Source organism: Mus caroli, unplaced genomic scaffold (genome assembly GCF_978045245.1).
Source record: "Mus caroli unplaced genomic scaffold, Mus_caroli_1 scaffold_2, whole genome shotgun sequence".
NCBI lineage: Eukaryota > Metazoa > Chordata > Mammalia > Rodentia > Muridae > Mus > Mus caroli.
Window position 1 is genome coordinate 142,403,948 of NW_028227257.1, and position 24,064 is coordinate 142,428,011.

The window sequence follows — 24,064 nt, forward strand, 5'->3', positions numbered from 1 at the left end:
GACAAACCAGAGACTCTAGAATTCCTCTTCCTCCAAGATAGGCCTAGAAACCAGACACACACACCCCCCGACACACACATACATACATACAATGCCAGCCCTAAAACTTAAAATGTCACTCCACCTTACCCTGCCTCTCTGGGTAAGCTAAGGAGGCTCTCTCAATGACCTTGTGTAGGAAGCATCTTGCCCCACACCTAGGAGGAAGAAATGCTACAGTTAAGAGGGCAGAGAGAAAAGGAATCCTGGGACAGACCTAGGACCTAGCTGGGTTTCTCCATTTAACCCATCTCCATAGCTCCCTCCAGCTGGTCCAATCACATTCCTGCACGTGTGTGTGCTTGCTCATACAGAAGCTAAACACACAAATGGTTCATCCTGGCTCTGGAGACTTCAATCTGAAGGACCCTGTGTGGTGCCAAACTATGATCAAATACATTTTCTCTGCTTTCCTCCTGTTACGCTGTCTTTTGTTAGGGCTGTTGGTTGTGAGCATTTGTGGTGTGCAAGTAAGAACTTGTCCCCTTTCCATCCCTATACAAGCCTGCCAGGCCTTTTCTGGTCATTAGATTTTAGCACATGGTGCTTCCTTTCCCTGGAGTGTCCTTTCTCCCGACCAGTGAGACAAAATCTTATTCATCCATCAGGACCTGCATCAAAAGCACTTTCCTAGAATATTAATATTCATCTAGCAGACATTGAGGGGGTCTACAGATTGCCTTCAAATAACTGGTCAATGATGTGACAAACAGCCCACCCTCCTGGGAAGCCTTCCCTGGCCCAGGCAGGGTTTTGCTTCCCTCTTTGGGGTGGCTCCCTTGGGTACCACCTAACACTATATGCTGCTCCTGCCTGGTGTGGCTGATCTTTCTCTCTGAACTGAAGGGCAAGGACCAGGACTGACCCACCATGGCATATCCCCTAGCCAAAGCTTGCACCCTTGCGACAGGGCTAGCATGCAGTGCACCGTTCTTTTAGGTTGAATGCTGAGAAAGCTTCCTCAGCTCCCATTCTAGAGCAGCACTTTCTCGGCTGGCCCCATTGTCAAATGTTCTCAGCCAGCCTGTCCCTTCCCCTCTGATGAGCACCTGCAGTTTCTGGGTGAAGAAATGAAGACTAGAAAAGGAGGAGCAGTTGGCCAAGGCCAGACAGCAGGAAAGAGTTGAACTCACATGAAAATCTACAGAGCTGGTGCTTCTCAATGTGGCTGAATCCTGGGCAGCTGTGTTTGGGCAGAGGCAGTCTGAACTTGGGGGAGTCCCCCAAGCCAGACAAGGGTAGGATGAATACAGGTTTATGTCACTTACCTTCAGGACCTAGTGGGAACCTCACAAGATGGGCCTTTGACCCAGCCCCCTCTTAAGCTATCAAGCCAACTCTGACCTCCTGTCAACCTTGGCACAAATTATAGACTAGAAAATAGCTCTGCAAAGGGGAGGGTCTTTCCAAGAGAAACCAAAAGGAGAAGATAGGATTGTTTTTCCCACAAGGTCACATGAGCAGTGGTCTCTGCAAACGTCCTCTCTGACACAGGTGCCACTCTCAGTTTCTCTCAAGAAGACATCAAAGTGGAGCCATCCCCAAGCCTGTGGCTGGAGATCTGGGTCCAAGGCTAGCACACACTTAACTTGGCTAGTGGCCTTGGAAAGTCATCGCTTGTTTTCAACCTCCTGATGTGCATCAAGGTACTGCTGGGAAATTAAGATGGGATAATAGCCTAGGAGCCTGGCCCAGGGCTGCCACCCTATTTATAAACAGAGACTCAATCAGAGTTGAGGTCACCTCGTCCATCTGGAGAAAGTCCCTCTGCCCTTTCCTGAGTCTGGGCTACAGAAAGATTCTCTGGGGCAGAATGCCAATGGGGGAAGCATGCCTCTTGTCTCTCTGCTCTCCAGAGCCTTTTTCCTCCAAGCCAGCGAAGGAGGCTCAGGGTTGAGATAGGTCAATCAGAGAAACTGTGGCCCATTCCTCCACCTCTGAGGGGGCTCACCTCATTCAGGAAGAAAATGGATGAGCTGCAAATGCAAAATATCCTAATTTTTAAAAAGTTGTTTGTGTTTTTCAAAATAGTAAACTAAGCATTGAGTTTCATTGTGGTATTTCCATATATAGTTAGTTTTTGTTGATCTGCCACCCCTTATCACATCATCTCAGCCCCTCCCTTCTTTTTCCCCTCCCCTCCCACAAGTCCTGCAGTCCCCATTCAACTTCCACGTTGCATGTATTCTATTGTCTGTTTCCCTTTCCCTTCCTTAAGACATAGTTCCCTTTTGTCATGTTCTCCTTTCTGTTTCATCATGAACACACACACATACAAACACACACACACATACACACACAATCTAGGGTCTGTCCACAAGAGAAAGTATGCCTTTGTCTTTTTGAGTTTGGATTGCTTTGTTTCCTATAATAATTTAAAGATCTCAACTTTGTATGGCTGTCTGGTAACTCCTGTAAGCCAAGTTGGGCCCAGACTTTCAGGCATCCTCCTGTCCCTGGGTCCTGGGATTGCAGGTGCACACTATCACACCCAGCTTGCAGACACTGACTTCTAAAACATAAAAGTCAGGTGGAGGCTTCACTGCAGGGTTCATCTAGACAGCTTCCTGTGAGTGATGCCCACGGGTTTCCACACAACATCCCAGTGTAACCCCACATGGGAGTCCTACAGGGCACTCAAAGAGGCTTTTTTCCCTCTGTGCTGCGGATTGAACCCAGGGCCTCCAACATAATAAGCCAGTACTCAACCGTTAGCTTCATTCTTAATCCTCTTTTTATTTTGAGACCGAGTCCCACTAAGTTGCCCACACTAAGTTGAGCCTACAATCCCCCTGTACCAGCCTCCTGAGTAAGTGGGACCATAGGCCTGAACCACCAGGTCTGATTCTCAGGAGACATTTTAAGGGGAAAGTTTCTAGTCTACTCTTCTGAAACTGTAGATTCGTAGTCAGAATCTACCTATATCTTTTGGGAGAAATGTCGTTTAAAACTGTTGCCCATGGGAGTTGGAGGTATAGCTCAGTGGCTAAGAGTACTGGCTCCACCCGACTGCTCTTCCGAAGGTCCAGAGTTCAAATCCCAGCAACCACATGGTGGGTCACAACCACCCGAAATGAGATCTGATGCCCTCTTCTGGTGTGTCTGAAGACAGCTACAGTTTACTTACATATAGTAAATAAATAAATCTTTAAAAAAAAAAAAGAGTACTGGCTCCTCTTCTAGAAAGAGCAAGTTTTAGTACCAGTACCCACATGATGGCTTACAACCATCTGTAATTCCATGCCCAGGGTATCTGACTCCCTTCTCTGGCCTCTTCAGGCTCCTGGCACACATGTGGTATACAAACATGCAAGAGACCCATGCTCATAAAATAAAATCTGTTGCCCATTTCATTATACAGTGATTTAACATTTTATTTTGTGATTTAACATTTTAAAATTCTAAGTAGCACTATTATCACATTCTCTTCCATTCTTTGGTTTGTCTTTTCTTTCTTTCTTTCTTTCTTTTTTTTTTTTTTTTTTTACAGTGACTTGCCAGAAGTAGGTGTTTTTGATTTTGATAAAGTTCAGTTTATAAAGCTTTACCTTTGTTGCCGATGGGATCTGAAATATTTCAGGCTGGTCTTGAACTCACCGTATAGCCAAGGATGACCCCGAGTTTCTGATCATCCTGTGTCCACTTCCCCATGCTGGGATTGCATAAGAGTATAACCACATTTTGTTTGTAGAATGCTGGGGATTGAACACAGGGCTTCATGAACACTAGGTGTCTTAGTTTTATTGCTGTGAAGAGACACCATGACCAAGGCAATTCTTACAAAAGAAAGCATTTAATTGGGGGCTTGATTACACTTTCAGGGGCTCAGTCCATTATCATCATGGTGGGGAGCATGTTGGCGTGCAGGCAAGTGCTGGAGCAGTAGCTGAGAACTGCATCCTGGTCCATAGGCAGAGAAAGACAGACTCCGGCTTGGCATGGACTTTTGAGATCTCAAAGCCCACCCTCCAATGATGCACTTACTCCAACAAGGCCACACCCACTCCAATAAGGCCACATCTTCTGATCCTTCTAATCCTTTCAAATAGTTTTACTCCCTGGTGACTAAGCATTCAAATCTATAAGTTTATAGGGGCCATTCTTATTCAACCCACCACACTACGCAAACACCCCACCAACTGAGACACCTGCAGTCCCAAGTTTTGTCTTTATGGTTTATGTCATTTGCATTATATCTGAGGAAGCTTTATCAAGAACACAAAGATAGTTTTCCTACATTATTTCCTGGAACTTTATATTTGAACCTATAGTCAATCTTCAGTTAACTTCTGAATGATGTGAAAGTTAAACTTCTTTGGAGATTTGGATATCAATTATAGTTTATAATGGGTTTGTATCAGGATTATTTCTGTCTTTTGTTTGTGTCTACTACCCTGGACCTCTTTGTCAAATATATGACCACAAATATATGCCTTAGCCTATTCCTGAACACTATTCTGTTTCATGTATGCAGGGGTCCAGTCGCCACACTTCCTTGTTCATAACAGCCTCGAATGAGTCCTGAAAATGTTAGCATGAGTACCCCAGATTCACCCTTGTCACATTTTATTTTGCCTGTTCCAGAGGCTTGTCATTTCCATATGTAATTGGGGATGAGCTTGTCAATATTGACCAAGAGAAGCTTGCCAGGGTTTTGAGTAGAACTGTACTGACTATAAATTAATTGAAGATCTGAGACAACTCTTTAGAACTGGTAATACTTTGTTAGGGCAATGAGATCTCATGAACACACTGTATCTTTCCACTCATTTAGATCATTTTCAAGGCAATTCCAGGGAGACCTAAATGAATGGACTTGCCATGGAAATGATCTTTAGTTTTCAATGCATACATAGTATTTTATTAGATTTGCTCTCTAATTTGTGTTTTTGATGCTATCATAAATGGTACTGATTTTTAATTTTATTTTTACTTGTGTTGTTTTTACACATAAATGAAATTGAGTTTTGCATATCAGTCCTACCGTCTTCCTCATCTGTATTTTTTTCTCTTCAGTAATTTTTTTGGGGAGACTTTCTTTACATAGATAACCATGCTCTTGACAAATGCAAGTTACTTACTTACCATTCTCCAAGCTATCTCAGTTCTTCCTTACTTGTCTCATTGTCCTAGCTTAGACACACAATGCCACGTAGAGGAGGTCGCAGCGAGATCCCGATGTTGCTCTGATCCTCAGGGAGAAAATGTTCAGTCCTTCACTGTCAGGGTTGTTGCCAGTTGTCTTTACAAGATTAATTAATTAATTAGTTTGTTTGCTTGATTTTATGTGTATAAGTGTTTTGCATGTATGTACATATGTATACCCACCTGTGCATGTTTGGTGCCCAACGAGGCCAGAAGAGGGCATTGAATCCCCTAGAAGTGGAGTTATAGATGGTTATAGCCACACATGGTGACTCACTGAGAACTGAACCTGGATCATCTGGAAGAGCAGCCAGTGCCCTTAAGTACTGAGCCATGTCTCCAGCCCCTCATAATTTCTTTTTCATTGTTTGAATCAGTGGATTTCCAATGCTATCGAATGCCATGTCTACATCTATTAAATTGGCCTTTTGCTTTCTCTGGTGTTGATGTGGTAAGGTGCGTTGATCTCCCGCCCTCAGTTCTTCCCCTACATTCTTGTTTTATTTCATTTTTAGTGTGTGTAGGTGTTTATGCTTGACAAGGTAAATGCTTTAGGTAGCCTGGAAATCAATATGTAGCCCAGGCTGGCCTCAAACTCACTGAGATCTGCCTGCCTCTGCCTCCTGAGTGCTGGGGTTAAAGATGTTCATCACCAACCTGCTCTCAACATTGAGTTTTGAATGCTAGGCCTACCTTTCATTCTTGTCATGAACTCATTTGGTCTCAATATATTCTCCTTTTATTATGTTGCTAGATTTGGTTTGCTAATATTTTGTTAAATATTGTTGTATTTGTGTTCATGAGTGATATAGGCTTACCGGTTTTACTTTTTCCTGAGGCAGGGTTTCTCTGTATAGCCCTGACTGTCCTAGAACTTACTCTGTAGACCAGGCTGGCCTAGAACTCAGAGATCTTCCTGCCTCTGTCTCCTGAGTACTGGAATTAAAGGCATGCACTTCTTCTATCCGGACTAGGCCTACATTTTTTTATATTTCAGTATCAAGGAAGTTTCAGTATCAAGGAAGTTGAGAGCTATGCTATCTTTGTCTATGCTGTGGACATACCTTTACCTGCTAAACTATCTCACCACACCCAAAGATTAATTTTGTTGTTTGGTTTTTTTTTTTTTTTTTTTTTTGAGACAGGGTTTCTCTGTGTAGCCTTGGCTGTCCTAGAACTCACTTTGTAGACCAGGCTGGCTTCGAACTCAGAAATCCGCCTGCCTCTTCCTCCCAAGTGCTGGGATTAAAGGTGTGCGCCACCACGCCCAGCTTAATTTTTAATATGTATGGTAAGTATATGAATATTTGTCATAAATTTTCTGTGCTTTCCTTAATGTTTAAAATATTTAAATGTAAAGAAAAGCAATGTTAGGGGAGAGGGGAGGCTCCTTTTCTTTATGTCAAGTGTCACCTTCCACTCATGCTTTTGATGCTGGATTCTGGGGAAACGTGGCTCAGCTTGGTTATTTAGCCAGGCTATCATCTCCGATGCTCTTCATGACACCTGTCATGACATGACACCCTTACGTGTGTGGCTATTGTCTCTCTCCCCTTTGGAAAGCAAGCCCCTTGAAGCAAGGGACTATATTTCTAATCTTAGAGCAACAGGTGATACCCATTTATGAAGTGAATATATGCAGAGGGTCCTTCCCCTGCCCACCTGTGTCAGGAGGACAGAACCACTGACTTCTGCCCCCTTTCCTGGAAGTGAGGATGCAATGGAGCTGATGAAACTGGAGGCAAACTCTTCCTTCCTCAAAGCTTCAGATTCACAGTCTAGAACCCTGTTTCTGTGCATGTGTGAGTGTGTGTACATGAGAGAGAGAGAGAGAGAGAGAGGCACAGACAGACAGACAGACAAAAGGCTGGAGGCTGTCCTCAAGTATCCCTTCCTTCTATTCCACTGCCTGCCCATGCAGGAAGCTGGTGAAGAGAACCCAGAGAAACCCCAACAAATACAGTGCCCTTCCTCAGCCTCTCTACAGCCTCTACCAGAGCCCTGGAGCTCATCTCTTCCCGCAGGTGTGGGTACCAGGTTACCAGAACCCTTCAGAAGCTTCGTTCCCACTTCTTGGCTGCATGGAGACACTCTGGCTCCACAAGCCCACGCAGAAGCCGGAATTCACATAATTATAGATAATCATAGATGGTGGAGAGCTTCCAGAGTCCCAAACCCTGATGATACACTCACCTGCCAATCAGCTGAGGGCCAACAAGGCTGTAATTAAGTCTGGCGCCAGTAGTTGGGAGATCCTAGGAACAGAATAAGGACAGAACTGTCACCAGGTCTAGTTGGTTAGGTTTGGGCTCTAATGTTGTTCTCCAAACCTTCATTCTCTTATCTGTCATATGGATTATAAACTCACAACACCAAGTATATAGGGAAGAAAGACAAGGGCTTTGGGTGAGACGGGGCTGATCTTGGGAAGACAGGCCTGAATGGTCCCTAGACAGGTTCAATGAAACCCACAAAGGCTGATTTAGCAAAAGGTCATCCTAAGGGTAGGGCCATGGCTCAGTTGATAAAATGTTTCATAAGGACCAGAGATTGGATTCCCAGAGTGCACATAGGCTAGATATAATTGCCCAAGTCTGTAATCCCAGCATCCCTTAGTGAGATGGGAGGAAAAGACAGGAGAATTCTTAGGTGTTCCATGCTAGCTACCCTGTGATACACAGTGGTGAACAGCAAGAGACCCTTGTCTCAAACACAGTAGAAGGTGAGTTCTGACACCTGAAGTTGTCTTCTGACTTCCATACATACATCATGGCACACATGCATGTGCCTGCGTGCGTGAGTGCATGCGTGTGTGTGTGTGTGCGCACACACACACAGAAGCAAAAAGGGTAGTTCTCCAAAAGCTCACTGAAGGACCCTGACCCACATGAAAAACAGGCCAAAAGCTTTTTGCTAGAAGCTTGCTAAAGAGTCAGACTTAATTTATTATATGTTCCTGCTTCTTTCTTCTGACTTGAATCTTCCAATAGATTTTTTTTTTTTTTTAGCTCCAAGCATTTGGAAGATTGTCTACCTTGTCCAAATCTAGAGGCCAGGAGCATAGACTTTTAATAAATAGAAGTCTCTGGCTTCTCTGGCTTTGCATTGTATCTAATGGGAAATTTGTCTTTTAGATGGATTATCTGAACAACCTGGGGTGGGGGGTGGAATCATTTTCTCTGTTTTATTTTATTTTTTTATTAGATATTTTCTTCATTTACATTTCAAATGCTATCCCAAAAGTCCCCTATACCCTCCCCCGCCCAGCTCCCCTACCCACTCACCCCCATTTCTTGGCCCTGGCTTTCCCCTGTACTGGGCATATAAAGTTTGCTAGACCAAGGGGCCTCTCTTCCCAATGATGGCCGACTAGGCCATCTTCTGCTACATATGCAGCTAGAGACATGAGTTCTGGGGGTACTGATTAGTTCATATTGTTGTTCCACCTATAGGGTTGCAGACCCCTTCAGCTCCTTGGGTACTTTCTCTAGTTCCTCCATTGGGGGTCCTGTGTTCCATCCTATAGATGACTGTGAGCATCCACTTCTGTATTTGCCAGGCACTGGCAAAGCCTTAGAGGCAACAACTATATCAGGGTCCTTTCAGCAAAATCTTGCTGGCGTATGCAATAGTGTCTGCATTTGGTGGCTGATTATGGGATGGACCCCCGGGTAGGGCAGACTCTGGATGGTCCATCCTTTTGTCTTAGCTCCAAACTTTGTCTCTGCAACTCCTTCCATGGATATTTTATTCCCTATTCTAGGGAGGAATGACGTATCCACTTGTTGGTCTTCCTTCTTGATTTTCTTGTGTTTTAGAAGTTGTATCTTGGGTATTCTAGGTTTCTGGGCTAATATCCACTTATCAGTGAGTGCATATCAAGTGACTTCTTTTGTGATTGGGTTACCTCACTCAGGATGATATCCTCCAGATACATCCATTTGCCCAAGAATTTCATGAATTCATTGTTTTTAATAGCAGAGTAGTACTACATTGTGTAAATGTACCACATTTTCTGTATCCATTCCTCTGTTGAGGGACATCTGGGTTCTTTCCAGCTTCTGGCTATTATAAATAGGGCTGCTATGAACATAGTGGAGCATGTGTCCTTATTACCAGTTGGAACATCTTCTGGGTATATGCCCAGGAGACGTATTGCTGGATCTACCAGTATTTCTCTGTTTTATTAACACTTGTTTTGCATTTGAGGCACTCTTTCATAGATTTTGTTATATAGTTAACTCAACTACTTAATTCAAAATATACTTCTTTTAATTATATATATATATTTAAAATTATCTTATTTATTTATTTATTTATTTATTTATTGCATGAGGTGTTCTTGTTTTCATCAATCATACAAATAATTTTCTATAATATCCCAGGGCAAACCAGTGAAATTTGGCAGTCTGATTAGTGGAGGGGTCCCCTTCAGAGACCCGCGGGCAGGTGGCATCAGCTCGGAGTGCCCAGGTTTCACAGTGCAGCTCGTGGCTATGGTTTCACAGTGCAGCTCGTGGCTATCGTCCATCTTGCAGGTGGCTCTTCCTCCACATCACGAGGGGGTCTTGGAGATGACGGCGTCTCTGTTTTCTTCAGCTTGGCCTTGTCGAAGCTGGCGATTTCCCCCATGTCCGGCTTGTCTGCCATTTTCTTACAACTCGTGGATTCTCGTTCCGAGCTCACGCTCCAGGTGCTCCCTCCCATTCGTGTTGCTGCAGCAAGAGACCCCCTTTATTTTATTTTATTTTATTTTATTTTTTTTTAGGTTTTTTTTTTGAGACAGGGTTTCTCTGTATAGCCCTGGCTGTCCTGGCACTCACTTTGTAGACCAGGCTGGCCTCGAACTCAGAAATCCGCCTGCCTCTGCCTCCCGAGTGCTGGGATTAAAGGCGTGCGCCACCACGCCCGGCCCCCTTTATTTTTAATTTGTGTATTCCTAAATATAACCTGCTCAGTCTGTATGATGCTGCTCCTATGTAGGCTTTCAGGGCTGACTGTTTGTGTGCTCTTCCCTAGGGAAGACTGTCTCTCTTCCTCTAAGCACTCCTTACTTTCCTACAGGCAAGTTCTTTGCGTAGAGTTGACTTGCAGACATCCCCGCATCCACTTTGTCATGTCTGTTGTTGTCCTTGCTCAGCTACTGTCTAGGCAGTCGTGTTAGCAGGACTTTATGGGTATAGCTTTTGACATTACTAAGAGATTCTCATAGCGAATCCCTGATCCTCTGGCTCCTATGATCTTTCTACTCTTTCTTCTGAGATTTGATCCTTGGGCCTTAAGTGGGGGAGCTGTTTTGTAGATGTATCCATTGAGACTGGGTAATTATATTTTTATAGCTTGGTTTTTTTTACCCTTATTAAAGTTTTTTTAAGTACATTTTGCTCTATAAGATTTAAAATCTAGCTATCTCCCGTTGTTCTTTGCCCTTGATTCCTACCTCCAAAGTCAATTACATTTTTTTTCCCCAAGACAGGATCTCATGTAGCAGAGGTTGGCCTTAAACTTCACATGAAGTTGAGATGACCTTTGACTTCTGGTCCTCCTGCTTCCATCTCCCAAGTGTTGGGATTATAGATATGTGCTATCACATCTGACTTATGGAACGATGGACTTGTGTTAGTCAGGCATTCTACCATCTGAGCTATGTCCCTGCCTCAGTCCCCTTTTGTTTGTTTGTGTTGTTGTTGTTGTTGTTTTCATTTGTTTTCTAAACAGACTTGGTGTTCTCGGGGCATCCTCAAACTTACAATCTTCTTGCCCAAACCTCAAGAATGCTGGATACCACCACAACAGGTGGAGAAAACCCATTTTAAAACACAAAACAAAATTACTTTGTATCTATCTGTGTGCTTCTAAGTAGCGTGTATACAGCTACTGTAGCTTTTTGCTATAATCCACTGTGTTCTGACTTTGGAAGGAGGCACGTCCTTTCCAGCCCCACCTCTCCCTTCCCTAAGATCTGGGTCCCTTTAGGCTTATCTTGTGTTTTTGTGTTCAGTGGATATTGAGGCATTTTGTTTTACTTTTATTTTGAGGTGGGGTTTTGTCACTTCACCCAGGTGGTCAGGAATATGTGGGTTCGTTTTGTGACCACATGAATTTCGTTGACAACTCAGGCATTTATGGTTTTCAGGTTCTGCTATTTCCTTGCACAGCTTGCTGATTTTCTCAGACATAATTTTCCTCATCTCACTTGCTTCATTTCTAGGTGCCTAGCTCAGTTGTCCCCCAGCCCTCTGCCTCTTCATTTTCTTGAAATATCTGTCCAGAAGCTTCCTTCAACATCGTAAGACTGTGGCCCAGGCTGTGAAACTCATTCTATTTGCAAGTACTTCTAATTGTGGAAGACATAGGCACAGTGCAAAGGGCTCCCTGCCCTTCCTTCAGAACCCCTCACAAAGCTCCAACAGCTGCTCCGTGATGTCTCTTAGAGACAGGAAGCAAGTGTCCTGAGTTGCTAGGTCCTGCTTGCCACCTTCTGCAAATTACAGTTCCAAGATTTGCTTTAGGTTCCACACTGTGATGTTTGGGAAGACAACAGGGCAGTCATAGGTAGAATGTTCTCACATGACTATGCCTGGATTCTGGTTCTGACAGGATGGTCCCTGAGGTCACTCTGTTCTTCTATATTCTGTTGGTGAGTAGGGGGATCTGGTGTTGATTTCTTTGTGTGTGTGTGTGTGTGTGTGTGTGCATATGCACATACATGTGTGCAGATACCCATACTCTGTGTGGAGGCCAAAAGAAAAAGACATTAGATGACCCTGCAGCTCTGTCTCATTCCTTTGAGGTGTAGACTGAATCTGAAGCTAGGCTGGCAACCAGTAAAACCCCATAATCCTCTTGTCTTTGCTGTCTTTGCCTTAAACAGCTTAGGGTCACAGGCTGCACCGGCTTCTCATGTGGGTGCTGGGATCCAAACTTAGGTCCTTGTATTTATGCGGCAAGTGCTCTCACCCACTCAGGCCTGGCCTCCTGATGTTGACTCCCCCATGGCAGGAGTGTTGGGCAGTGGTGTTGCCTCAAGCCTTTGATTAGCTCTTGTTTCCCAAATCATGTGTTATTTTTTAAGTAGTAAGTTTATACGTGGAGATTCTTTAGCATTATGCAGATATCCTGTGGATACTGTTGCTTCTAGTTTCTATAGATGTTTTTCTTACATGAAACAGTTATTATAAGGTGTCTTTCCTCTTTTATTACATGACGTCTACAATAAGGAAGATCTTTCTTTTCATTTATCAATTCATTTGTTTATTTTAGCAGGGTAGATTTTCTTTATCCAATGCATTATAATCCATTGCTTTTACTACTACTTTAAAGATTTATTTTCATTTTGTGTCTCTGAGTATTTGCCTATATGTACTGTGTGTGCTACATGCATTCAGAAGCCAGAAGAGGGTATCTAATCTAATCCCTTGAAACTGGAGTTACAATGTGAGCTACCATGTCGGTACTGGGAACTAGACCCAGGTCCTCTGCAAGAGCAGCCAGTGCTTATAACCACTGAGCCATCAAGGAGTCAGAAATGATGAAAAACCAAGGAGTGGTGGCACACACCTTTAATCCCAATACTCAGGAGGCAAAGGCAGGTGGGTCTCTGAGTTCAAGGCCAGCCTGGTCTACAGAGCCATCTCTCCAGCCCAGCTTATTCTCATGCTCAAAGTACATCACACTGATCACAAGTCCCTGATAGCTGGCTTCTGTGTCCTCTGTGTGTCCCTATCATTTGTTGAGCACTTCCCTGCTTCTATAATGTCCCAGGTTTGATCTGATGCTCCCTTGGGCTCAGCACCAGGTTTGGTTTTTCCTCTGAAATGCTGGATTCTCACCTAAGGACCTTCTTTCTAAACCACAGGCTCTCACTGATAGTCTCAAGCCCAAGCTAATACCTGACTAATCCTGCCTTGGATTCTCCTCTTCCACATTTATACCTTCTTCATCGAAGAGCAATGCAGACCTTTATTCATGATGTCTTCTCCCTAAGGTACACCCTCTACATAGGTCCATCCCTGACCCTGACATCCTGTCACCAGGCCACTGGGACTGCACAGAAGCAACCATGACCTTCCTCAGGCTGTCTAATGATCCCATCAGGGAGGGAGGGAGGGAGGCTGGGAGGGAGAGCAGCAGGCATAACATGGTTATTCATAGCTTTAGAAGATTTCTGGGAATTTCTGGAATGTTCTGTTTGTCTCTATCACCTCCCCCTTTGTTGTTGTGCTGAAGGGGAATGGAATAAAGATCCAGAGAGAACCGGGAGAACTGGTATAGACCAGTCCTGACTCCCCACAGCCCTCAAATGTTTTGCCAAGTCCCCTCATGAGTTTTCTTGAAGATTTTACAGAATGAAAAACACTATTAGAGTCGGGGGTGGATGGATCAATTTTGTAAGCCCCATGTGCTGGGGATATTTCATGTCCTCAGCTAAGACAGCCACTGGTGTACAGTGTTACCTCCTTCCACACTCAGGGTGGCTCTGCTCAGCTCCATTCCAACTGTCAGGTTTCTGCGAGATGTTTAGTGAAGAGCTTGGGAGGAAAATTATGTCCCACTGGGTTAGTGGGGTGATGTGGGCAAGAACCTGACCTAGCCTGAGCCTTAGCTTCTTGGCTGAGAAGGGGAGGCTGGCCTCTGAGGCTCTTGAGGCTCAAGTCACCATCCTGGCCACCACAGGGTGGGGGAGGGAGAAGCACCTGCCTTTCTTCCAGAGAAACAGGTCACTGGGCTGCTGGGGACTGGGCCTGCAGCCAAAGGGAAGCCAGAGACAATGAAAGAGTTGCTAGCTGGCTGGCTGAGGCAGATTGTGCAACTTCCTACAGGGCCTGCAAACAGGACTTTGGCCCCAGAACCTTGAGCCTCTTGGTAGTCATTCCCCTTCCCCTGGGACCTCGGGCACCAAGTTGTAGGGATGAAGGTGGGTGGACCAGGGTGCTCCCTCTGTTTCAAGGGCAGCCAGAGGGTTCCAAGGGACCACCAAGAAGGGGTCAAAACACATGGCTGTGAGGTACTGTGAAGAAGCCAGTGAAGGGGAGAACACTTTGCCAGCACTCAGGAGGCTGAGGCAGGGGGGTTGTGAGTTTGACTGTCAATCCAGCTTAGGGCTCAAAAACAAATGACAACATTGGGGAGCTATCTGTGTGTTCATGTGAGGGCATGAGCTGCATCTATATTTGGACAGGGCAATTGTGAGTTAGGGGGAGACACAGGAAAGAAGTGCATGGGAATGACACCCAAAAGCTGTGTTGTGCTCTGTACACACACTGGGGTAAACACAAAGGCCTGCAGGGTGTGGCATGTGTCCTTGAATATGAGGCCGCCTTGGTAAACTGTTGCAAATCTCTATGTATTTGCTGTTATTAGCTTGGACCCAGGTGATGAGACAGTACAGTAAATGCATGTGAGATCCTATATATGATTGTTGGTCTGTAAGATACAAGCATGTCACCGTATGTGTGAGTAACTGGGACACACATATATGTGTATGTTTACATATGTGTAAGCCTCAGTACTGAGCCTGTAGTCTCTGTGATGGCTGATAAACATACAGGTCCTCTCTGATACATGTGAGCACATACAATACATATATGCTCTCACAGCTGCCTAGACAGGTCACATGGTCTTGGGCCCTGTCTCAGTTCATCCTGTGCCATGTCCCTCAGTCTAAGCAATGTAACGGCAGCTCTACTCTGAGCCTCTGTTTGCCCAGTGTTACACAGAGGATGATGTTGGGCTGCATGAGTTTCCAGGTTTCTCCTGACCTCATGGCTAAAATGATCTCTGCCTGGGCTCTGTACAAAGAGGAACAGCTTTACTAATTCCAGTATATTTGTAAGCAACCATTGGAGACATTGTTGCAAAGCAGGACAGCCACTCTCTGCTCTGAAAGTTGTCCCAGCAGCTGCCCCTTTGGGAGCAGGGCTCTGGGGCCAATGCTGAGCAAAGAATCCACCTGCAATCCCTCCAGGGCTGGTTTTCAAACCTTTGTCTGAGTCCCAGGAAGATGTGGACAGGGAAGAGGCTGCTTATTGCATGATGCTCTGCTCCCTTCCACGATATCCTCTCTCCCTGCTGGCTTTTAGTTTTGAAGAAGTGAAACGTGTCCCCTGTCCCAGAACAAGCCAGTGTGGCAGGACTTCCTGGGAGCAGGCTTTCTAAAAAAAAAGCTTTGAGGACCTAACGCCTCCTCCGCTCTGTAGATACAGAACCTCAGAGTCCTGCCTCTGACTCTCCAGAACAGGCTGGGGATGGAGAAGGGGAACATTCACAGGCAGAAAGAAAACACCTAATGCTCGCTGCAAAAACCAGAGCCAGTCAGAAAAACTGAAGCCGCTCTGAATATTTCAAACTGGTTACAATGTGGAGGAGAACCGAAAAGCCAGCAGCTAACTGTGGGGCAGTTTGGTTTCCAGCAGTTGAAGAAACTGCTTCTACTCCAGAGCTGGATGTAAAGGGAGCTGGGGACTGCTTGGGGCAGTCTTGACAATGTTGACAAGGACCACATGTGGAGCTGGAACTTTGTGTGGATGGGTTGTGCTGTAGGAACTGAAGCCAGAGAGCAGCTGGTGTTGAGAAAATGGCTCCAGCACACCTGTCCTTTCAGTGAAGAGGGTGGGCAGTAGAACAGGAGAGAGATCGGGAGAGACGGACTTCTCCCCTCCTCACGCCCACACCACCAATCTCCTTCCTGTTAACCCAACACAGCAAGACACTAGCTGGTGAAGAAGCCTGGGGGGAATCAATTTGCAGAGAATGAGCAGACCTGCAGGCCAGCCAACAGGCAGCACCCTGCTTACTTGCCCATGATGTACTTCACAGAGCCAAAGAACTGGAAAAGCAAAAAGGCCTGCTTGGCAGTCCCATAGGACTCTGAAGATGGTTGATTTCTCAATGGGCAGAACACCCCCCTCTCCAGTGCCTCGTGTCCCTTCATGGCATCGCCACCATAGTACAACAAACCTGGGCTAGGCTCCCTCTTTCTGCTGCAGTTGAAAGCTCTGGAGCAATAGGAAGCCAAATTCCACCTTGTGGGACTCTTCCAGGCCCACAGCTGGAAGAAAGCAGAAGAAGGGCTCAGACAGATGGGAGTACTCCCTAGCCCCAAGCCCCAGGCCCCAAGCCCCAGGCCCCAGGCCCCAAGCCCCAAGCCCGAGAGAAAGATAGTCAAACTCGTGTGGTTGGGTGGTGTGTGTGGGGTGTGGGGGGGGGGGAGTAGGAGCAGCCTCTGGGGTAAAATTCTGAGAAGGACAGGGTTCTGAATTATGTCCCAACAAAGTGAGTGACATCACATGGATGGAGAGTGTGTAAAGAGGAAGTCAAGACTGGAGCAGAGGAAGCTAAATTTGCTATGTAATAGCCAGTCTTGAGAGGAAAACATGACTCTCTTATGACTCCCAATGCCTCCTTAGTACCTTAATACTAGGGATGAGGTTTGAACACAAGCTGTGGTGGGGACAGGCCACACTGAAGTACTCTGCATTAAGTAGTCTTCCAGTCCTCAGAAGAGCATAGAGGGCGTGAGGGTAGGCAGTCAAGTTTGTCTCTGAGCTACTGCAGCTAGAGAGAGGCAGAGCTGGCCTTCTAAATCGAGAAGTTCTCAGCAGTACACACCCTGACCACTGCCTAGACAGTCTGCATTGGCTGACATTTCTGCCAGGTGGCCACCAGGCACCAGACCTTGTCACGTAGCCTCCGAGACCTGCCCCTTTGAATCCATCTGTCCCTCCTGCAGACTGTGTCTAGCTTCTGTCCTCACAATATCTCTTCAGACCCATGGGGAAGAGAAGGTGTCTCATACATTCGCTTCTCTTAGCTGAAGATTCCGGTGTCTAGGGAGGACAGGGAGGTGACTTCAGATCTTCCCTGTCTTTCCGGTGCTTCTTTCAATCCAGTCACTTTCGGCATTGAACAGTCCCAGGTGCCCCCATGGCTCCCTTCAGCAGCACTTCTGCTTCCCCGTCTGTAGGAGGCCTTTGACCTGCTGTCTCCACAGAGTTTTCAGTAGCTTCAAAGACCCCAAGGGGCAGCTCAGGCCTTGCTGTGAGCAGGAGGCCTAGACCTGAGGATCCAAGAACTCACCTCTATTGCAAAGCTCATTGCAATGGCAGGAGAGGTTCTGGGGCTTCTTAAGTGAGACACCACCCACACAAGACAAGCCCTGGCTGTATGGTCAGTGGTCCTCATCAGCTAGGCAGACTTGGCACACAGGCAGCTGGGGCTGGAGTTTGAAGCTGGAATTGAATCTTTTACACTCCCTGATGGTCACTAAAGAGACTCACCTGCATCCATTCCTTTCCTGATTATCCAATCTCTCCTGGATCTGTTTATAAAGAGAAGTGGGGCCAGGGGACAGAGCCATCAGCAGAAAACCTCAACATCTTGAAACTATGGAAAGGGAAAGGCATGTGCTGGATTGTCATGGTGTGTCACCATGTCAGGCCTCAGGCATGCAGCTCTTCAGTTTTGAAAGGCTCTCCCCACCACACACCTCAGGATTTTACTCTGTAGTTCAAGCTGACGTCACACTCATCCTCATCCTGTCAGCCTTCAAAATACTGGGATTATAAGAATGTAAAACATGACTGGCTTGAAAGCAGTTCTCTTTCTGAAACAGAACATAAAACTAGATTCAAGCATGCACATAAGGCAGGAGAGATGGCTCAGCAGTTAAGATTTGCTGCTCTTACAGAGGACCTGACTTCAGTTGCCAGTACCCATGATAGGCAGTTCACAACCTCCTATAACTCAAACTCCAGGGAAACTGGTGCCCTCTTCTGGCCACCATCGGCAACTGTACTCATGTGAACACACTCCTGCACAGACACACTCACATATCCATCATTAAAAGTAAATTTTAAAAGGATTATTAGGCTGGGAATATTCAGTGGTACCGTGTTTGCTTAGCATTCATGAGGCCCTGAGTTCAGTCCACAACACTGGGTACAGAAGTAAAACTTTTAGAGGATTAAATTATTTTTAAATAATTAAATTATTTTTAAATAATTTAAAAAATTTTTTAGAGGAATAATAGAAAACCCCAAACAGTACAGAAGCTGTGTATGTAGTTTGGTAATATCTTCACATATCTATCAGAAATATTTACAAAGAAATGCTTCCTCATTTCAATTGGGCTTCTCCTCTTCTTTAGAACATTCTGTAGCTCCCAGCTACCCCAGGGATGCGTGACCAATAACAGTAACACAGTCCTCTTGCTACAGATGTGTGGCCCACCTCTGAGGGTACTGCTCAGGCTCCCATGGAAAAGGATTGTGCCTGGCTGGACAGCTTATCTGGGCAGCTTTGATGTGGCCTGCACTCTCCTCTTGGCTACTTACTGACTGTAGAACCAGGAGGAGAAGTGCGTTATTGTCTTTGGGCCTTGGCTTGCTCACCTGTAAAATAAATCAATGGATCCTAGTATTGTTTCTGTAAGGAATTGATGACATCATCCTTGTAGAGCATCTCTGGCTCCCTGTAAACATGAGGCAGCCAAGATTCACCAACTGCCACAGTAAGCACTATGAGCTATGATTGGGGTCTGTGGTTGCTTAATCCTGCCTCTGTGTGTGTGTGTGTGTGTGTGTGTGTGTGTGTGTGTGTGTGTGTAGGACAAAGGCAGTGCTCTGAAGACAGAAAGAAAAAGAGCCCTGAACACAAGCTCTCAGGTCTGCTGGCCCAGGCACCGAGAAGCAGCCTTGCAGGGTCTGCTGTGCCCCAGCTTGGTCTCTGTGGTGCAGGCTGCAGTTTCCGCCTCTCACTGCTCTGCCCACTCCAGTTTCCGGCCTCCACTTCCTTCCCCTTTACAGACCACGCAGGCCTTTCAGAGGAAGCCACTTCTTATTTTAGCTGAATCCCTGGACAACCCCACCCACAGGTGCCCTGCCCCGTGGGGTAGCCCAAAGCAGGTGAGAGGCTGGCTCTGTCCCTGGGGCAGCCATCGGGTACTCTGTTCTTGCAGGATCAGGAAGCCTGGCCTTGAAGCAGGGAGATGTGGGTTCAAGTCCAGCCCAGACACCCATTGTGTGATCTGTCATAAGTTCCTCCACTTTCTAGGCCCTGTACATGAGTACACTAGGGAACCTGACACTAGAAGATCCTAGGATTGGAGGTGTCTACCACTGCCCTGGGTTCCATGGTGTCCCAGCTGTAATGTGCTGAATAAGTTTCCAATCTTTGAAAGTTACTTTTCTCTCTGTCTCTGTCTCTCTGTCTCTCTGTCTGTCTGTCTGTATCTCTCTCTCTCTCTTTCTCTCTTTGAGACAGGGTTTTGCTGTGTAGTCTTGACTGTCCTAGAACTCAATCAATAGAACAGGCTGATCTTGAACTCTGAGATCTTCCTGTCTTTGCCTCTCCAGTGCTGGGATTAAAGGTGCCACCTGGCATGAATCTCCAACTTTTTGATGTTATAAGACAAATTGTCATCTACAAAGTTCTCAACTGAGAACCATACAATCAAGTTATTCTCTCTCTCTCTCTCTTTCCCCCTTCCTCCCCCCTCTCTGTGTATATGTATGTATATGCACATATATATATATATATATATATATATATATATATATATATAAAGAATAACAAAAGAAAAAAGACTATCAACTTGAGAGGGTGTGATGGAGGGTGTGGGCAGGGTTGAGGGGAGGGGACATGGGAGGGATTCGAAGGAAAACAGGTAAGGGGAAAAATATGGAACATTTCATGAATTTGCGTGTTACCCTTGCACAGGGGCCATGCTGCTCATCTCTGTATCATTTTAGTTTTAGTATATGTGCTGCCTATATGTGCTGCCTATATGTGCTGCCCATATGTGCTACCTATATGTGCTGCCAAAGTGAGCACAATATTCATTCTTCCCATAATGTTTTAAATAAATTTACCATTCTCTGTTGGGCTTTCTGGGTTTCACTGATAGCTCTCCTGGGGTGCATGCAGCCTGTGGCCTGTGCTCTGGGGCCTCCCGGCTCAGCTGAGCTGACGGCGGCTTGCTTGGAGAGCCTGAAGCTTACACTTGGATTGTCCAGCTTTGCTTTGGTTTGGGTGCTGGGGACTGAACCCAGGCTTACACATGCTAAGCACATGTTCCACCACTGAGCTCTGCCGGCCCCCCTGGAGTGTCATCTCTAAGCTCATCCAGTGCTGGGTGGGGGGAATGCAAGCTAAAAATAGAATGGCCATATGACCCAGCTATACCACCGCCACATATACCCAAAGGCTTCCTTTCCTGTCGCAGAGATACAATCATATTTATTGTAGCTCTATTCACAATAGCTGGGAAAGGGAACCAGTCTACATGCCCAGCAACTGATGAATGGAAAAAAGAAAACGTGCTGAATCCACACAATAGAGTCTTATTCAGCTGCAGAAGGGACCACAATCATGTCATTTACAGGGAAGTGACTAAAACTGGAGATCATCACGCTAAGCATGGTAGGGAGCTTAGGTCAGCCATGGAGTTCCAGGTTCCATGTTCCCAAAAGTGAGAGTAACTGAGGAAGGAACTTGACACTGACCCCTGGCTTCACTTGTATGCACACCACATGCATACACATGTGCACACACATACATACACAGGAAGGTGTGCATACACACATAGCACCCATATACTATACACAGACAAACAGAGACAGATAGACAGACCACACCACACATACACACACATGGGGAGGAGGGTGATACATGTTTAGCAAAGGCCTATGCAATGGAAGGTTCCTGAGGCATGAGTCTTTTCCAGAGTCTTAGAAAGTCTGTCTCAAGTGCCTCAGGAAACAGTGGGGAAACCAAGGCCCAGGGAGCTTAACTCTCAGATGGGGTGAGTGCTGAGTTTGGTTTTGACTTAGGTCAAATGTCAACACCCTGTCTCTCTTTGCACGCTGAACAGTCTAAGCAGCCATGCTTAGGGGAGAGAGCATCGGTGAGGACAGCAGAGGTGGAGATCCACAGAAATGGAGAGATAGTCAGAGAGAGGAGAGACACCAGCTGGAGAGACAGATGGAGACAGGGAGAAGATGGAAAGAAGCCTGGGGACTGGGGTACAAACACTGGACAAGAGACCCGAGTGAAGCTTGGTGCTGCCTTCTCTGCCAAGTGTCACATAGACCTGGGTTCTCTTCTGGGACAGCTGTGTAGACACACCAACCCATCGTTCCCTTCCAGCAACATGGAAGGGTAGACACTGTCACCACCCCACGTGCTAGACAGAACAACTGAGACACTGCTGAGCAGCTGTGAGGAGCTCAGAGCTGGTGGGGACAGAGGGACTCACACCTTCAGTTACTGTGCCACCAGCTGACTGGAAGCCAGGAAGTGTCACACTTGGGGCCCACCAGAAGTCTCTAAGAAGGGAGGACGGAGTTCAGAAACCAAGCCATACCAGGTAGGATTCAAGGGGATTTTCCAGATTGACTGGAATTCAAGGCAGAGGAACCAGCGTATGAAAGCCTGAGGGGGAGAGAGGTGGTGGGTGACATAGGGAGAGGAATGAGATTCTGTAGATACAGTTTGGGTGTCTGAAAGTATCACACAAGTCCTTGTCTTTCCATTCTATCCCACATCTGTCCATGAGTACATACACTCAACAAGGACAGGGAACCATACCTGATTATGTATGGCCCATGACCCTTGATTCATCCTTGGGTCCAAAGCCCTCCAATGGGTTATGTTCTCCTCAAAAAAAAAAAAAATCTTCCTAACTTGGTCCTCAGTCTTCTACTTGCCTGCTTGGTTTTCTGTGTCACCAACGAGCATGCTCAGTTTCATGCAGGGCTCACCTAGAAAGATAGGGCTTGAGGGAGAGAGGAAGGGAAAGCGGGCAAAGGGAAGGGAAGGGGAGAAGGAAAATGATCCACACTTAGTACCCACTGCCTGTAAGGCATTCTTTATGTGCCAAACCCGTTAATCTTCTCAGGAGCCTTTTGAGATAATTGCTCTTATTATGAACTCACTTTACAGATGGGGAAACTGAGGCACCAGGGGGCCCACCCAGGGTCCTGTAGCTAATAAGAGGCAATCTCTTCTCAAAACCTGTGATGCACACTCTGGGCATCCTTATGCAAGGGAGAAGGTGGCAAGGAGGAGTTAGCTCAATACAGAACAGACAATAAGGGCTGTAAGAAGGCACCTACATGCATGCGTAGCTAATACACATGTATGCACACAGTGTGCATATGTGTTCATGCCTGTGGATGTGTGGGCATGTATATCTGGGCATCCACTAGCTTACACACACACACACACACACACACACACACACACACACACACGGTGCATTTTCAGTCATATAGGCCTGTCTACCCAAGGGTGTACACATAACACTCACATTCATAAGGCCTCATGCACATTGCCACTACAAATACAAATTGGTGGCCTGTTTGAATTCTTTGCTTAAAGAAAACTTGTGACTGCATTAAAAATGTAGGACATATTGGCCAAATAATTAAAGCGAGGAGTGAGGCAGTGGGACTTCCCGCCACTCTCTCGGGGCTGCCTGAGCTGGGCTGTGCACGGCAAGGCTTTGTCCTATATATCTGAAGAAGAGGCACTTTATTACAGTAATTTATCACCCCCATAAATGTGGCTCCTCGGAAACGCAGAATAATTTGGGAAGAAATATGTTTTAAAAATTAAAAATGCAGTCGGTGTGCCCCCGTCAGGTCTGTGGGGAGGCATCTCGGCAGCTCCGGTAACTGCCCATGTAGCTCTAATACCTACAACTTCCATTATTTAAAGTGTGATTATATTTTTCCTGCTTGGAGCTTTGTCAGCTATAAATAAAAGATAAGGGTGAATTGTTGCGGGGCCTAGTAAGCACTTCCATTATTGGTACTTAAGGGGGCTTGGGGACAGAGGGAACTGGCCACGGTGGGAGCACCGAGAGGCCTGTGACTGGGCCTGGGAGCTGAGCTGATGGTGGGGTGGACCTCTGCTCTGTTGTGTTTTCTCATGATCCCAGGGTGACAGGATTCCCGTGAGCTTCACCTTCGTTGCCTTCATCTGCCTCGAGCATCATGGGAACCACTGCAGAGGTTGCTACTTCAGGACAGTGGCTTCCACCAGGATTCCATCTCTCTAGGGACTCCACAGTCACAGGGGACACCAGGAGAGGGGGGTCCTATAAGAGAAAAGAATTGGCCCCCTGAGGGCTTTGCTTTTCCACAACCAGCTGTTTTCAAACATGGTCCGGGTGAAGAAGGGGACTCAGGGCACAAGGTGGCCGTGTACCAGCCAAAAACGTAGGCTGTGAGTGCAGAATTGAGAGTTATTCCAATAATGGACTGTGACTGGGAAGGAAAGAACATCCCTTCTAGAATAACCGTATTGGAAAGCAGATCTGTTTGTTTTGTTCATAGGAGCAAAGACTCAAAATGGAGCAGAATGAGAGAAATCTAGAGACAACATTTGTCCCCATCTCATTCTCCACATTGGAAGGCCCCGTGAGTTCACAGAGAGGTGACATTAGCCACACAGCTGTGTGTTTCTGCTTCCTCAAGCTTCAGTTTGCTAATCTGTAATTTGGGTAGCAGCCCTGGGTCTCTGGGTGATTGTTATGGCAACTAAGTACAAATGACCTCTGTGGTGTGTTGGGCCTGGCTCTAGTCACTCTCTACTCAGCAATACAGGTGAAATGAAGTCAGAATTACACATTTTCTGGTGACTGTGCATTCATGTCCATGCAAAAGCCTGCACAGATGTTTGAAGTGACTTTCTTCAGAATTGACAAATCTTGGAAGCAACTAAGATATCTCCCAATAGAGGACTGGATGAACACACTGTGGCTCAACCAGTGGAATGCTGCTCACCAGGAAAAACAAATGAGCCATAGGAATGGCGAGGTGATGTTTACCGTGCATCCAGTTCCAGCTAAAGACTCAAACAATGGTGGTGACAGCAC

At 46.1% G+C, this 24,064-nt stretch overlaps 1 long non-coding RNA gene and 1 other non-coding gene across 4 annotated transcripts in view; both read right to left on the reverse strand.

The window, feature by feature from the left end:
• Positions 1 to 12,452: 12,452 nt before the first annotated feature.
• LOC147005933 (uncharacterized) overlaps positions 12,453 to 24,064 on the reverse strand; it is a 67,396-nt gene continuing 55,784 nt past the window's right edge. Inside the window, exons 3-7 of one of the 3 annotated variants that reach the window (XR_015046544.1) lie at positions 23,152 to 23,284; positions 17,672 to 17,788; positions 16,596 to 17,503; positions 16,144 to 16,234; positions 12,453 to 15,912 (exon numbers count right to left, since the gene is read on the reverse strand). This is a non-coding gene — a long non-coding RNA (uncharacterized LOC147005933). Of the gene's footprint in view, positions 16,235 to 16,595; positions 17,504 to 17,671; positions 17,789 to 23,151; positions 23,285 to 24,064 lie in introns of all 3 variants that reach the window. The other 2 variants (XR_015046542.1, XR_015046543.1) reach the window with 2 other exon arrangements.
• LOC115030421 (U6 spliceosomal RNA) lies at positions 19,858 to 19,962 on the reverse strand. Its single transcript, XR_003836026.1, has one exon. It is a non-coding gene; the product is annotated as a U6 spliceosomal RNA (small nuclear RNA).